Genomic DNA, 15,548 nt, shown 5'->3' with positions numbered 1-15,548 from the left:
GAAGCGTCACACCCCCGAAGCGTCACACCCTCAAAGCGTCACACCCCGAAGCGTCACACCCCCAAAGCGTCACACCCCCAAAGCGTTACACCCCCAAAGCGTCACCCCCCCGAAGCGTCACACCCCCAAAGCGTCACACCCCCAAAGCGTCACACCCCCAAAGCGTCACCCCCCCGAAGCGTCACCCCCCCGAAGCGTCACACCCCCAAAGCGTCACACCCCCGAAGCGTCACACCCCCGAAGCGTCACACCCCCAAAGCGTCACACCCCGAAGCGTCACACCCCGTCACACCCCCGAAGCGTCACACCCCCGAAGCGTCACACCCTCAAAGCGTCACACCCCGAAGCGTCACACCTCCAAAGCGTCACACCCCCAAAGCGTCACACCCCGAAGCGTCACACCCCCAAAGCGTCACACCCCCGAAGCGTCACACCCCCAAAGCGTCACACCCCCAAAGCGTCACCCCCCCGAAGCGTCACCCCCCCGAAGCGTCACACCCCCAAAGCGTCACACCCCCGAAGCGTCACACCCCCGAAGCGTCACACCCCCAAAGCGTCACACCCCCAAAGCGTCACACCCCCAAAGCGTCACACCTCCAAAGCGTCACACCCCCGAAGCGTCACACCCCCGAAGCGTCACACCCCCGAAGCGTCACACCCCCGAAGCGTCACACCCTCAAAGCGTCACACCCCGAAGCGTCACACCTCCAAAGCGTCACACCCCCAAAGCGTCACACCCCGAAGCGTCACACCCTCAAAGCGTCACACCCCGAAGCGTCACACCTCCAAAGCGTCACACCCCCGAAGCGTCACACCCCCAAAGCGTCACACCCCCAAAGCGTCACACCCCCAAAGCGTCACCCCCCCGAAGCGTCACCCCCCCGAAGCGTCACACCCCCAAAGCGTCACACCCCCGAAGCGTCACACCCCCGAAGCGTCACACCCCCAAAGCGTCACACCCCGAAGCGTCACACCCCCAAAGCGTCACACCCCCGAAGCGTCACACCCCCGCAGCTTCACACCCCGTCACACCCCCGAAGCGTCACACCCTCAAAGCGTCACACCCCCGAAGCGTCACACCCCCAAAGCGTCACACCCCGAAGCGTCACACCCCCAAAGCGTCACACCCTCAAAGCGTCACACCCCGAAGCGTCACACCCCCAAAGCGTCACACCCCCGAAGCGTCACACCCCCGCAGCTTCACACCCCGTCACACCCCGAAGCGTCACACCCCGTCACACCCCCGAAGCGTCACACCCCGTCACACCCCCGAAGCGTCACACCCCGTCACACCCCCGAAGCGTCACACCTCCAAAGCGTCACACCCCCGAAGCGTCACACCCCCAAAGCGTCACACCCCCGAAGCGTCACACCCCCGAAGCGTCACACCCCCGAAGCGTCACACCCCCAAAGCGTCACACCCCCAAAGCGTCACACCCCCGAAGCGTCACACCCCCGAAGCGTCACACCCCCGAAGCGTCACACCCCCAAAGCGTCACACCCCCAAAGCGTCACACCCCCGAAGCGTCACACCCCCGAAGCGTCACACCCCCGAAGCGTCACACCCCCAAAGCGTCACACCCCCAAAGCGTCACACCCCCGAAGCGTCACACCCCCAAAGCGTCACACCCCCGAAGCGTCACACCCCAGAAGCGTCACACCCCCGAAGCGTCACACCCCCGAAGCGTCACACCCCCGAAGCGTCACACCCCCAAAGCGTCACACCCCCAGAAGCGTCACACCCCCGAAGCGTCACACCCCCAAAGCGTCACACCCCCGAAGCGTCACACCCCAGAAGCGTCACACCCCCGAAGCGTCACACCCCCGAAGCGTCACACCCCCAAAGCGTCACACCCCCAAAGCGTCACACCCCAGAAGCGTCACACCCCCGAAGCGTCACACCCCCAAAGCGTCACACCCCCAAAGCGTCACACCCCAGAAGCGTCACACCCCCGAAGCGTCACACCCCCAAAGCGTCACACCCCCGAAGCGTCACACCCCGTCACACCCCCAAAGCGTCACACCCCCGAAGCGTCACACCCCGTCACACCCCCGAAGCGTCACACCCCGAAGCGTCACACCCCCGAAGCGTCACACCCCCAAAGCGTCACACCCTCAAAGCGTCACACCCCCAAAGCGTCACACCCCGTCACACCCCGAAGCGTCACATCCCCGAAGCGTCACATCCCCGAAGCGTCACACCCCCAAAGCGTCACACCCTCAAAGCGTCACACCCCCAAAGCGTCACACCCCCGAAGCGTCACACCCCCAAAGCGTCACACCCCGTCACACCCCCGAAGCGTCACACCCCCAAAGCGTCACACCCCCAAAGCGTCACACCCCGTCACACCCCCGAAGCGTCACACCCCGTCACACCCCCAAAGCGTCACACCCCCAAAGCGTCACACCCCGTCACACCCCCAAAGCGTCACACCCCCAAAGCGTCACACCCCAGAAGCGTCACACCCCCAAAGCGTCACACCCCGTCACACCCCCAAAGCGTCACACCCCCAAAGCGTCACACCCCAGAAGCGTCACACCCCCGAAGCGTCACACCCCCAAAGCGTTACACCCCCAAAGCGTTACACCCCCAAAGCATCACACCCCCGAAGCGTCACACCCCCAAAGCGTCACACCCCCAAAGCGTCACCCCCCCAAAGCGTCACACCCCGTCACACCCCCAAAGCGTCACACCCCCAAAGCGTCACACCCCGTCACACCCCCAAAGCGTCACACCCCCGAAGCGTCACCCCCCCAAAGCGTCACACCCCGTCACACCCCCAAAGCGTCACACCCCCAAAGCGTCACCCCCCCAAAGCGTCACACCCCGTCACACCCCCAAAGCGTCACACCCCCAAAGCGTCACACCCCCAAAGCGTCACACCGCGTCACACCCCCAAAGCGTTACACCCCCAAAGCATCACACCCCCGAAGCGTCACACCCCCAAAGCGTCACACCCCCAAAGCGTCACCCCCCCAAAGCGTCACACCCCGTCACACCCCCAAAGCGTCACACCCCCAAAGCGTCACACCCCGTCACACCCCCAAAGCGTCACACCCCCGAAGCGTCACCCCCCCAAAGCGTCACACCCCGTCACACCCCCAAAGCGTCACACCCCCAAAGCGTCACACCCCCAAAGCGTCACACCCCGTCACACCCCCAAAGCGTCACACCCCCAAAGCGTCACACCCCGTCACACCCCGTCACACCCCCGAAGCGTCACACCCCCGAAGCGTCACACCCCCGAAGCGTCACACCCCCAAAGCGTCACCCCCCCGAAGCGTCACCCCCCCGAAGCGTCACACCCCCGAAGCGTCACACCCCCGAAGCGTCACACCCCCGAAGCGTCACACCCCCGAAGCGTCACACCCCCAAAGCGTCACACCCCAGAAGCGTCACACCCCCGAAGCGTCACACCCCCAAAGCGTCACACCCCCAAAGCGTCACACCCCAGAAGCGTCACACCCCCGAAGCGTCACACCCCCAAAGCGTCACACCCCCAAAGCGTCACACCCCAGAAGCGTCACACCCCCGAAGCGTCACACCCCCAAAGCGTCACACCCCCGAAGCGTCACACCCCGTCACACCCCCAAAGCGTCACACCCCCGAAGCGTCACACCCCGTCACACCCCCGAAGCGTCACACCCCGTCACACCCCCAAAGCGTCACACCCCCAAAGCGTCACACCCCGTCACACCCCCAAAGCGTCACACCCCCAAAGCGTCACACCCCAGAAGCGTCACACCCCCAAAGCGTCACACCCCGTCACACCCCCAAAGCGTCACACCCCCAAAGCGTCACACCCCAGAAGCGTCACACCCCCGAAGCGTCACACCCCCAAAGCGTTACACCCCCAAAGCGTTACACCCCCAAAGCATCACACCCCCGAAGCGTCACACCCCCAAAGCGTCACACCCCCAAAGCGTCACCCCCCCAAAGCGTCACACCCCGTCACACCCCCAAAGCGTCACACCCCCGAAGCGTCACACCCCCAAAGCGTCACACCCCCGCAGCTTCACACCCCGTCACACCCCCAAAGCGTCACACCCCGTCACACCCCCGAAGCGTCACACCCCCAAAGCGTCACACCCCCAAAGCGTCACACCCCCAAAGCGTCACACCCCCGAAGCGTCACACCCCCAAAGCGTCACACCCCCAAAGCGTCACACCCCCAAAGCGTCACACCCCCGAAGCGTCACACCCCCAAAGCGTCACACCCCCAAAGCGTCACACCCCCAAAGCGTCACACCCCCGAAGCGTCACACCCCCAAAGCGTCACCCCCCCGAAGCGTCACACCCCCGAAGCGTCACACCCCCAAAGCGTCACACCCCCGAAGCGTCACACCCCCGAAGCGTCACACCCCCAAAGCGTCACACCCCGTCACACCCCCGAAGCGTCACACCCCCGAAGCGTCACACCCTCAAAGCGTCACACCCCGAAGCGTCACACCCCCAAAGCGTCACACCCCCAAAGCGTTACACCCCCAAAGCGTCACCCCCCCGAAGCGTCACACCCCCAAAGCGTCACACCCCCAAAGCGTCACACCCCCAAAGCGTCACACCCCCGAAGCGTCACACCCCCAAAGCGTCACCCCCCCGAAGCGTCACCCCCCCGAAGCGTCACACCCCCAAAGCGTCACACCCCCGAAGCGTCACACCCCCGAAGCGTCACACCCCCAAAGCGTCACACCCCGTCACACCCCCGAAGCGTCACACCCCCGAAGCGTCACACCCTCAAAGCGTCACACCCCGAAGCGTCACACCTCCAAAGCGTCACACCCCCAAAGCGTCACACCCCGAAGCGTCACACCCCCAAAGCGTCACACCCCCGAAGCGTCACACCCCCAAAGCGTCACACCCCCAAAGCGTCACCCCCCCGAAGCGTCACCCCCCCGAAGCGTCACACCCCCAAAGCGTCACACCCCCGAAGCGTCACACCCCCGAAGCGTCACACCCCCAAAGCGTCACACCCCGTCACACCCCCGAAGCGTCACACCCCCGAAGCGTCACACCCTCAAAGCGTCACACCCCGAAGCGTCACACCTCCAAAGCGTCACACCCCCAAAGCGTCACACCCCGAAGCGTCACACCCTCAAAGCGTCACACCCCGAAGCGTCACACCCCCGAAGCGTCACACCCCCAAAGCGTCACACCCCCAAAGCGTCACACCCCCAAAGCGTCACACCCTCAAAGCGTCACACCCCGAAGCGTCACACCCCGAAGCGTCACACCCCCAAAGCGTCACACCCCCGAAGCGTCACACCCCCGAAGCGTCACACCCCCGCAGCTTCACACCCCGTCACACCCCGAAGCGTCACACCCCGTCACACCCCCGAAGCGTCACACCCCGTCACACCCCCGAAGCGTCACACCCCGTCACACCCCCGAAGCGTCACACCCCCAAAGCGTCACACCCCGTCACACCCCCGAAGCGTCACACCTCCAAAGCGTCACACCCCCGAAGCGTCACACCCCCAAAGCGTCACACCCCCGAAGCGTCACACCCCCGAAGCGTCACACCCCCGAAGCGTCACACCCCCAAAGCGTCACACCCCAGAAGCGTCACACCCCCGAAGCGTCACACCCCCGAAGCGTCACACCCCCAAAGCGTCACACCCCCAAAGCGTCACACCCCAGAAGCGTCACACCCCCGAAGCGTCACACCCCCAAAGCGTCACACCCCCAAAGCGTCACACCCCAGAAGCGTCACACCCCCGAAGCGTCACACCCCCAAAGCGTCACACCCCCGAAGCGTCACACCCCGTCACACCCCCAAAGCGTCACACCCCCGAAGCGTCACACCCCGTCACACCCCCGAAGCGTCACACCCCGAAGCGTCACACCCCCGAAGCGTCACACCCCGTCACACCCCGAAGCGTCACATCCCCGAAGCGTCACATCCCCGAAGCGTCACACCCCCAAAGCGTCACACCCTCAAAGCGTCACACCCCCAAAGCGTCACACCCCGTCACACCCCCGAAGCGTCACACCCCCAAAGCGTCACACCCCCAAAGCGTCACACCCCGTCACACCCCCGAAGCGTCACACCCCGTCACACCCCCAAAGCGTCACACCCCCAAAGCGTCACACCCCGTCACACCCCCAAAGCGTCACACCCCCAAAGCGTCACACCCCAGAAGCGTCACACCCCCAAAGCGTCACACCCCGTCACACCCCCAAAGCGTCACACCCCCAAAGCGTCACACCCCAGAAGCGTCACACCCCCGAAGCGTCACACCCCCAAAGCGTTACACCCCCAAAGCGTTACACCCCCAAAGCATCACACCCCCGAAGCGTCACACCCCCAAAGCGTCACACCCCCAAAGCGTCACCCCCCCAAAGCGTCACACCCCGTCACACCCCCAAAGCGTCACACCCCCAAAGCGTCACACCCCGTCACACCCCCAAAGCGTCACACCCCCGAAGCGTCACCCCCCCAAAGCGTCACACCCCGTCACACCCCCAAAGCGTCACACCCCCAAAGCGTCACCCCCCCAAAGCGTCACACCCCGTCACACCCCCAAAGCGTCACACCCCCAAAGCGTCACACCCCCAAAGCGTCACACCGCGTCACACCCCCAAAGCGTTACACCCCCAAAGCATCACACCCCCGAAGCGTCACACCCCCAAAGCGTCACACCCCCAAAGCGTCACCCCCCCAAAGCGTCACACCCCGTCACACCCCCAAAGCGTCACACCCCCAAAGCGTCACACCCCGTCACACCCCCAAAGCGTCACACCCCCGAAGCGTCACCCCCCCAAAGCGTCACACCCCGTCACACCCCCAAAGCGTCACACCCCCAAAGCGTCACACCCCCAAAGCGTCACACCCCGTCACACCCCCAAAGCGTCACACCCCCAAAGCGTCACACCCCGTCACACCCCGTCACACCCCCGAAGCGTCACACCCCCGAAGCGTCACACCCCCGAAGCGTCACACCCCCAAAGCGTCACCCCCCCGAAGCGTCACCCCCCCGAAGCGTCACACCCCCGAAGCGTCACACCCCCGAAGCGTCACACCCCCGAAGCGTCACACCCCCGAAGCGTCACACCCCCAAAGCGTCACACCCCAGAAGCGTCACACCCCCGAAGCGTCACACCCCCAAAGCGTCACACCCCCAAAGCGTCACACCCCAGAAGCGTCACACCCCCGAAGCGTCACACCCCCAAAGCGTCACACCCCCAAAGCGTCACACCCCAGAAGCGTCACACCCCCGAAGCGTCACACCCCCAAAGCGTCACACCCCCGAAGCGTCACACCCCGTCACACCCCCAAAGCGTCACACCCCCGAAGCGTCACACCCCGTCACACCCCCGAAGCGTCACACCCCGAAGCGTCACACCCCCGAAGCGTCACACCCCGTCACACCCCGAAGCGTCACATCCCCGAAGCGTCACATCCCCGAAGCGTCACACCCCCAAAGCGTCACACCCTCAAAGCGTCACACCCCCAAAGCGTCACACCCCGTCACACCCCCGAAGCGTCACACCCCCAAAGCGTCACACCCCCAAAGCGTCACACCCCGTCACACCCCCGAAGCGTCACACCCCGTCACACCCCCAAAGCGTCACACCCCCAAAGCGTCACACCCCGTCACACCCCCAAAGCGTCACACCCCCAAAGCGTCACACCCCAGAAGCGTCACACCCCCAAAGCGTCACACCCCGTCACACCCCCAAAGCGTCACACCCCCAAAGCGTTACACCCCCAAAGCGTTACACCCCCAAAGCATCACACCCCCGAAGCGTCACACCCCCAAAGCGTCACACCCCGTCACACCCCCAAAGCGTCACACCCCCAAAGCGTCACACCCCCAAAGCGTCACCCCCCCAAAGCGTCACACCCCGTCACACCCCCAAAGCGTCACACCCCCAAAGCGTCACACCCCGTCACACCCCCAAAGCGTCACACCCCCGAAGCGTCACCCCCCCAAAGCGTCACACCCCGTCACACCCCCAAAGCGTCACACCCCCAAAGCGTCACCCCCCCAAAGCGTCACACCCCGTCACACCCCCAAAGCGTCACACCCCCAAAGCGTCACACCCCCAAAGCGTCACACCGCGTCACACCCCCAAAGCGTTACACCCCCAAAGCATCACACCCCCGAAGCGTCACACCCCCAAAGCGTCACACCCCCAAAGCGTCACACCCCGTCACACCCCCAAAGCGTCACACCCCCGAAGCGTCACCCCCCCAAAGCGTCACACCCCGTCACACCCCCAAAGCGTCACACCCCCAAAGCGTCACACCCCCAAAGCGTCACACCCCGTCACACCCCCAAAGCGTCACACCCCCAAAGCGTCACACCCCGTCACACCCCCAAAGCGTCACACCCCCGAAGCGTCACCCCCCCAAAGCGTCACACCCCGTCACACCCCCAAAGCGTCACACCCCCGAAGCGTCACACCCCCCCCGAAGCGTCACACCCCCAAAGCGTCACACCCCCGAAGCGTCACCCCCCCGAAGCGTCACACCCCCAAAGCGTCACACCCCCGAAGCGTCACCCCCCCGAAGCGTCACACCCCGTCACACCCCCGAAGTGTCACACCCCGTCACACCCCCGAAGCGTCACACCCCGTCACACCCCCGAAGCGTCACACCCCGTCACACCCCCGAAGTGTCACACCCCCGAAGCGTCACACCCCCGAAGCGTCACACCCCGTCACACCCCCGAAGCGTCACACCCCCGAAGCGTCACACCCCCGAAGCGTCACACCCCCAAAGCGTCACACCCCGTCACACCCCCGAAGCGTCACACCCCGTCACACCCCCGAAGCGTCACACCCCGTCACACCCCCGAAGCGTCACACCCCGAAGCGTCACACCCCCAAAGCGTCACACCCTCAAAGCGTCACACCCGTCACACCCCCAAAGCGTCACACCCCGTCACACCCCCAAAGCGTCACACCCCCGAAGCGTCACACCCCCAAAGCGTCACACCCCCGAAGCGTCACACCCCCGAAGCGTTACACCCCCAAAGCGTCACACCCCCGAAGCGTTACACCCCCAAAGCGTTACACCCCCAAAGCGTTACACCCCCAAAGCGTTACACCCCCAAAGCGTTACACCCCCAAAGCGTCACACCCCCGAAGCGTCACACCCCCGAAGCGTCACACCCCGTCACACCCCCAAAGCGTCACACCCCCAAAGCGTCACACCCTCAAAGCGTCACACCCCCAAAGCGTCACACCCTCAAAGCGTCACACCCCCGAAGCGTCACACCCCCGAAGCGTCACACCCCCGAAGCGTCACACCCCCGAAGCGTCACACCCCCGAAGCGTCACACCCCGTCACACCCCCGAAGCGTCACACCCCCAAAGCGTCACACCCCCGAAGTGTCACACCCCCGAAGTGTCACACCCCCGAAGCGTCACACCCCGTCACACCCCCGAAGCGTCACACCCCGTCACACCCCCGAAGTGTCACACCCCGTCACACCCCCGAAGCGTCACACCCCCGAAGTGTCACACCCCCGAAGCGTCACACCCCCGAAGCGTCACACCCCCGAAGCGTCACACCCCCGAAGCGTCACACCCCGTCACACCCCCGAAGCGTCACACCCCGTCACACCCCCGAAGCGTCACACCCCCGAAGCGTCACACCCCCGAAGCGTCACACCCCGTCACACCCCCGAAGCGTCACACCCCCAAAGCGTTACACCCCCAAAGCGTCACACCCCCAAAGCGTCACACCCCCAAAGCGTCACACCCCGTCACACCCCCAAAGCGTCACACCCCCAAAGCGTCACACCCCAGAAGCGTCACACCCCCAAAGCGTCACACCCCCGAAGCGTCACACCCCCGAAGCGTCACACCCCCGAAGCGTCACACCCCCCAAAGCGTCACACCCCCAAAGCGTCACACCCCGTCACACCCCCAAAGCGTCACACCCCCGAAGCGTCACACCCCCAAAGCGTCACACCCCCGAAGCGTCACACCCCCGAAGCGTCACACCCCCGAAGCGTCACACCCCCAAAGCGTCACACCCCCAAAGCGTCACACCCCCGAAGCGTCACACCCCCAAAGCGTCACACCCCCAAAGCGTCACACCCCCGAAGCGTCACACCCCCGAAGCGTCACACCCCCAAAGCGTCACACCCCCGAAGCGTCACACCCCCGAAGCGTCACACCCCCAAAGCGTCACACCCCGTCACACCCCCAAAGCGTCACACCCCCAAAGCGTCACACCCCAGAAGCGTCACACCCCCGAAGCGTCACACCCCCGAAGCGTCACACCCCCCAAAGCGTCACACCCCCAAAGCGTCACACCCCGTCACACCCCCAAAGCGTCACACCCCCGAAGCGTCACACCCCCAAAGCGTCACACCCCGTCACACCCCCAAAGCGTCACACCCCCAAAGCGTCACACCCCGTCACACCCCCGAAGCGTCACACCGCGTCACACCCCCGAAGCGTCACACCCCCGAAGCGTCACACCCCCGAAGCGTCACACCCCCAAAGCGTCACACCCCGTCACACCCCCAAAGCGTCACACCCCCGAAGCGTCACACCCCGTCACACCCCCGAAGCGTCACACCCCCAAAGCGTCACACCCCCAAAGCGTCACACCCCCGAAGCGTCACACCCCCAAAGCGTCACACCTCCAAAGCGTCACACCCCGTCGCGTCACACCCCGTCGCGTCACACCCCCAAAGCGTCACACCTCCAAAGCGTCACACCCCGTCGCGTCACACCCCGTCGCGTCACACCCCCAAAGCGTCACACCCCCGAAGCGTCACACCCCAGAAGCGTCACACCCCCGAAGCGTCACACCCCCAAAGCGTCACACCCCCGAAGCGTCACACCCCCGAAGCGTCACACCCCCGAAGCGTCACACCCCCGAAGCGTCACACCCCCGAAGCGTCACACCCCCGAAGCGTCACACCCCGGAAGCGTCACCCCCCCGAAGCGTCACACCCCCGAAGCGTCACACCCCGTCACACCCCCGAAGCGTCACACCCCGTCACACCCCCAAAGCGTCACACCCCGTCACACCCCCAAAGCGTCACACCCCGGAAGCGTCACACCCCCAAAGCGTCACACCCCCGAAGCGTCACACCCTCGAAGCGTCACACCCCCGAAGCGTCACACCCCCGAAGCGTCACACCCCCAAAGCGTCACACCCCCGAAGCGTCACACCCTCGAAGCGTCACACCCCCGAAGCGTCACACCCCCGAAGCGTCACACCCCGTCACACCCCCGAAGCGTCACACCCCGTCACACCCCCGAAGCGTCACACCCCGTCACACCCCCAAAGCGTCACACCCCGTCACACCCCCAAAGCGTCACACCCCGGAAGCGTCACACCCCCGAAGCGTCACACCCCCAAAGCGTCACACCCCCGAAGCGTCACACCCTCGAAGCGTCACACCCCCGAAGCGTCACACCCCCGAAGCGTCACACCCTCAAAGCGTCACACCCCCGAAGCGTTACACCCCCGCAGCGTCACATCCCCAAAGCGTCACACCCCCAAAGCGTCACACCCTCAAAGCGTCACACCCGTCACACCCCCAAAGCGTCACACCCCGTCACACCCCCAAAGCGTCACACCCCCGAAGCGTCACACCCCCAAAGCGTCACACCCCCGAAGCGTCACACCCCCGAAGCGTTACACCCCCAAAGCGTTACACCCCCAAAGCGTTACACCCCCAAAGCGTTACACCCCCAAAGCGTTACACCCCCAAAGCGTCACACCCCCAAAGCGTCACACCCCCGAAGCGTCACACCCCCAAAGCGTCACACCCCCGAAGCGTCACACCCCCAAAGCGTCACACCCCCGAAGCGTCACACCCCCAAAGCGTCACACCCCCGAAGCGTCACACCCCCAAAGCGTCACACCCCCGAAGCGTCACACCCCCGAAGCGTCACACCCCCAAAGCGTCACACCCCCAAAGCGTCACACCCTCAAAGCGTCACACCCCCAAAGCGTCACACCCTCAAAGCGTCACACCCCCGAAGCGTCACACCCCCGAAGCGTCACACCCCCGAAGCGTCACACCCCCGAAGCGTCACACCCCGTCACACCCCCGAAGCGTCACACCCCCAAAGCGTCACACCCCCGAAGTGTCACACCCCCGAAGCGTCACACCCCGTCACACCCCCGAAGTGTCACACCCCGTCACACCCCCGAAGCGTCACACCCCGTCACACCCCCGAAGCGTCACACCCCCAAAGCGTCACACCCCCAAAGCGTCACACCCTCAAAGCGTCACACCCCCAAAGCGTCACACCCTCAAAGCGTCACACCCCGTCACACCCCCAAAGCGTCACACCCCCGAAGCGTCACACCCCCGAAGCGTCACACCCCGTCACACCCCCAAAGCGTCACACCCCCAAAGCGTCACACCCTCAAAGCGTCACACCCCCAAAGCGTCACACCCTCAAAGCGTCACACCCCCGAAGCGTCACACCCCCGAAGCGTCACACCCCGTCACACCCCCAAAGCGTCACACCCCCAAAGCGTCACACCCTCAAAGCGTCACACCCCCAAAGCGTCACACCCTCAAAGCGTCACACCCCGTCACACCCCCAAAGCGTCACACCCCCGAAGCGTCACACCCCCGAAGCGTCACACCCCGTCACACCCCCGAAGCGTCACACCCCCAAAGCGTCACACCCCCGAAGTGTCACACCCCCGAAGCGTCACACCCCGTCACACCCCCGAAGCGTCACACCCCGTCACACCCCCGAAGTGTCACACCCCGTCACACCCCCGAAGCGTCACACCCCGTCACACCCCCGAAGCGTCACACCCCCAAAGCGTCACACCCCCGAAGCGTCACACCCCGTCACACCCCCGAAGCGTCACACCCCCAAAGCGTTACACCCCCAAAGCGTCACACCCCCAAAGCGTCACACCCCCAAAGCGTCACACCCCGTCACACCCCCAAAGCGTCACACCCCCAAAGCGTCACACCCCAGAAGCGTCACACCCCCAAAGCGTCACACCCCCGAAGCGTCACACCCCCGAAGCGTCACACCCCCGAAGCGTCACACCCCCGAAGCGTCACACCCCCCAAAGCGTCACACCCCCAAAGCGTCACACCCCGTCACACCCCCAAAGCGTCACACCCCCGAAGCGTCACACCCCCAAAGCGTCACACCCCCGAAGCGTCACACCCCCAAAGCGCCGCGCGACCCCGTCACACCCCAGAAGCGTCACACCCCCGAAGCGTCACACCCCCAAAGCGTCACCCCCCCGAAGCGTCACACCCCCAAAGCGTCACACCCCCGAAGCGTCACACCCCCGAAGCGTCACACCCCCGAAGCGTCACACCCCCAAAGCGTCACACCCCCAAAGCGTCACACCCCCGAAGCGTCACACCCCCAAAGCGTCACACCCCCAAAGCGTCACACCCCCGAAGCGTCACACCCCCGAAGCGTCACACCCCCAAAGCGTCACACCCCCAAAGCGTCACACCCCCAAAGCGTCACACCCCCGAAGCGTCACACCCCCAAAGCGTCACACCCCCAAAGCGTCACACCCCCGAAGCGTCACACCCCCGAAGCGTCACACCCCCAAAGCGTCACACCCCGTCACACCCCCAAAGCGTCACACCCCCAAAGCGTCACACCCCGTCACACCCCCGAAGCGTCACACCGCGTCACACCCCCGAAGCGTCACACCCCCGAAGCGTCACACCCCCGAAGCGTCACACCCCGGAAGCGTCACACCCCGTCACACCCCCGAAGCGTCACACCCCCAAAGCGTCACACCCCGAAGCGTCACCCCCCCGAAGCGTCACACCCCGAAGCGTCACACCCCCAAAGCGTCACACCCCCGAAGCGTCACACCCCCAAAGCGTCACACCTCCAAAGCGTCACACCCCGTCGCGTCACACCCCGTCGCGTCACACCCCCAAAGCGTCACACCCCCGAAGCGTCACACCCCGTCGCGTCACACCCCCAAAGCGTCACACCTCCAAAGCGTCACACCTCCAAAGCGTCACACCCCGTCGCGTCACACCCCGTCGCGTCACACCCCCAAAGCGTCACACCCCCGAAGCGTCACACCCCAGAAGCGTCACACCCCCGAAGCGTCACACCCCCAAAGCGTCACACCCCCGAAGCGTCACACCCCCGAAGCGTCACACCCCCGAAGCGTCACACCCCCGAAGCGTCACACCCCCGAAGCGTCACACCCCCGAAGCGTCACACCCCCAAAGCGTCACACCCCCGAAGCGTCACACCCCCGAAGCGTCACACCCCGTCACACCCCCAAAGCGTCACACCCCCGAAGCGTCACACCCCCGAAGCGTCACACCCCCGAAGCGTCACACCCCCGAAGCGTCACACCCCCGAAGCGTCACACCCCGGAAGCGTCACCCCCCCGAAGCGTCACACCCCCGAAGCGTCACACCCCGTCACACCCCCGAAGCGTCACACCCCCAAAGCGTCACACCCCGGAAGCGTCACACCCCCGAAGCGTCACACCCCCAAAGCGTCACACCCCCGAAGCGTCACACCCTCGAAGCGTCACACCCCCGAAGCGTCACACCCCGTCACACCCCCAAAGCGTCACACCCCCGAAGCGTCACACCCTCGAAGCGTCACACCCCCGAAGCGTCACACCCCGTCGCGTCACACCCCGGAAGCGTCACACCCCGTCGCGTCACACCCCGAAGCGTCACACCCCCAAAGCGTCACACCCCCAAAGCGTCACACCCCCGAAGCGTCACACCCCCGAAGCGTCACACCCCGTCGCGTCACACCCCGGAAGCGTCACACCCCGTCGCGTCACACCCCGAAGCGTCACACCCCCAAAGCGTCACACCCCGAAGCGTCACACCCCCGAAGCGTCACACCCCCAAAGCGTCACACCCCCGAAGCGTCACACCCTCGAAGCGTCACACCCCCGAAGCGTCACACCCCGTCGCGTCACACCCCGAAGCGTCACACCCCCGAAGCGTCACACCCCCGAAGCGTCACACCCCCGAAGCGTCACACCCCCGAAGCGTCACACCCCCAAAGCGTCACACCCCCGAAGCGTCACACCCCGGAAGCGTCACACCCCCGAAGCGTCACACCCCGTCACACCCCCGAAGCGTCACACCCCCGAAGCGTCACACCCCCAAAGCGTCACACCCCCGAAGCGTCACACCCCGTCACACCCCCGAAGCGTCACACCCCCGAAGCGTCACACCCCCAAAGCGTCACACCCCCGAAGCGTCACACCCTCGAAGCGTCACACCCCGTCGCGTCACACCCCGGAAGCGTCACACCCCCGAAGCGTCACACCCCCGAAGCGTCACACCCCCGAAGCGTCACACCTCCAAAGCGTCACACCCCCGAAGCGTCACACCCCCAAAGCGTCACACCCCCAAAGCGTCACACCCCGTCGCGTCACACCCCCAAAGCGTCACACCCCCGAAGCGTCACACCCCCGAAGCGTCACACCCCCGAAGCGTCACACCCCCGAAGCGTCACACCCCCGAAGCGTCACACCCCCAAAGCGTCACACCCCCGAAGCGTCACACCCCCAAAGCGTCACACCCCCGAAGCGTCACACCCCCAAAGCGTCACACCTCCAAAGCGTCACACCCCCAAA

At 65.6% G+C, this 15,548-nt stretch overlaps 1 protein-coding gene across 2 annotated transcripts in view; it reads left to right on the top strand.

The window, feature by feature from the left end:
- The window catches only part of CARNS1 (carnosine synthase 1), a 144,058-nt gene that overhangs the window by 102,998 nt on the left and 25,512 nt on the right, over window positions 1-15,548 (top strand). The gene's annotated exons all lie outside the window — the stretch shown is intronic.

The sequence above is a fragment of the Ascaphus truei genome, unplaced genomic scaffold (assembly GCF_040206685.1).
Source record: "Ascaphus truei isolate aAscTru1 unplaced genomic scaffold, aAscTru1.hap1 HAP1_SCAFFOLD_375, whole genome shotgun sequence".
Classification (NCBI taxonomy): Eukaryota; Metazoa; Chordata; class Amphibia; order Anura; family Ascaphidae; genus Ascaphus; species Ascaphus truei.
This window is presented reverse-complemented; position numbering and strand designations above follow the sequence as displayed.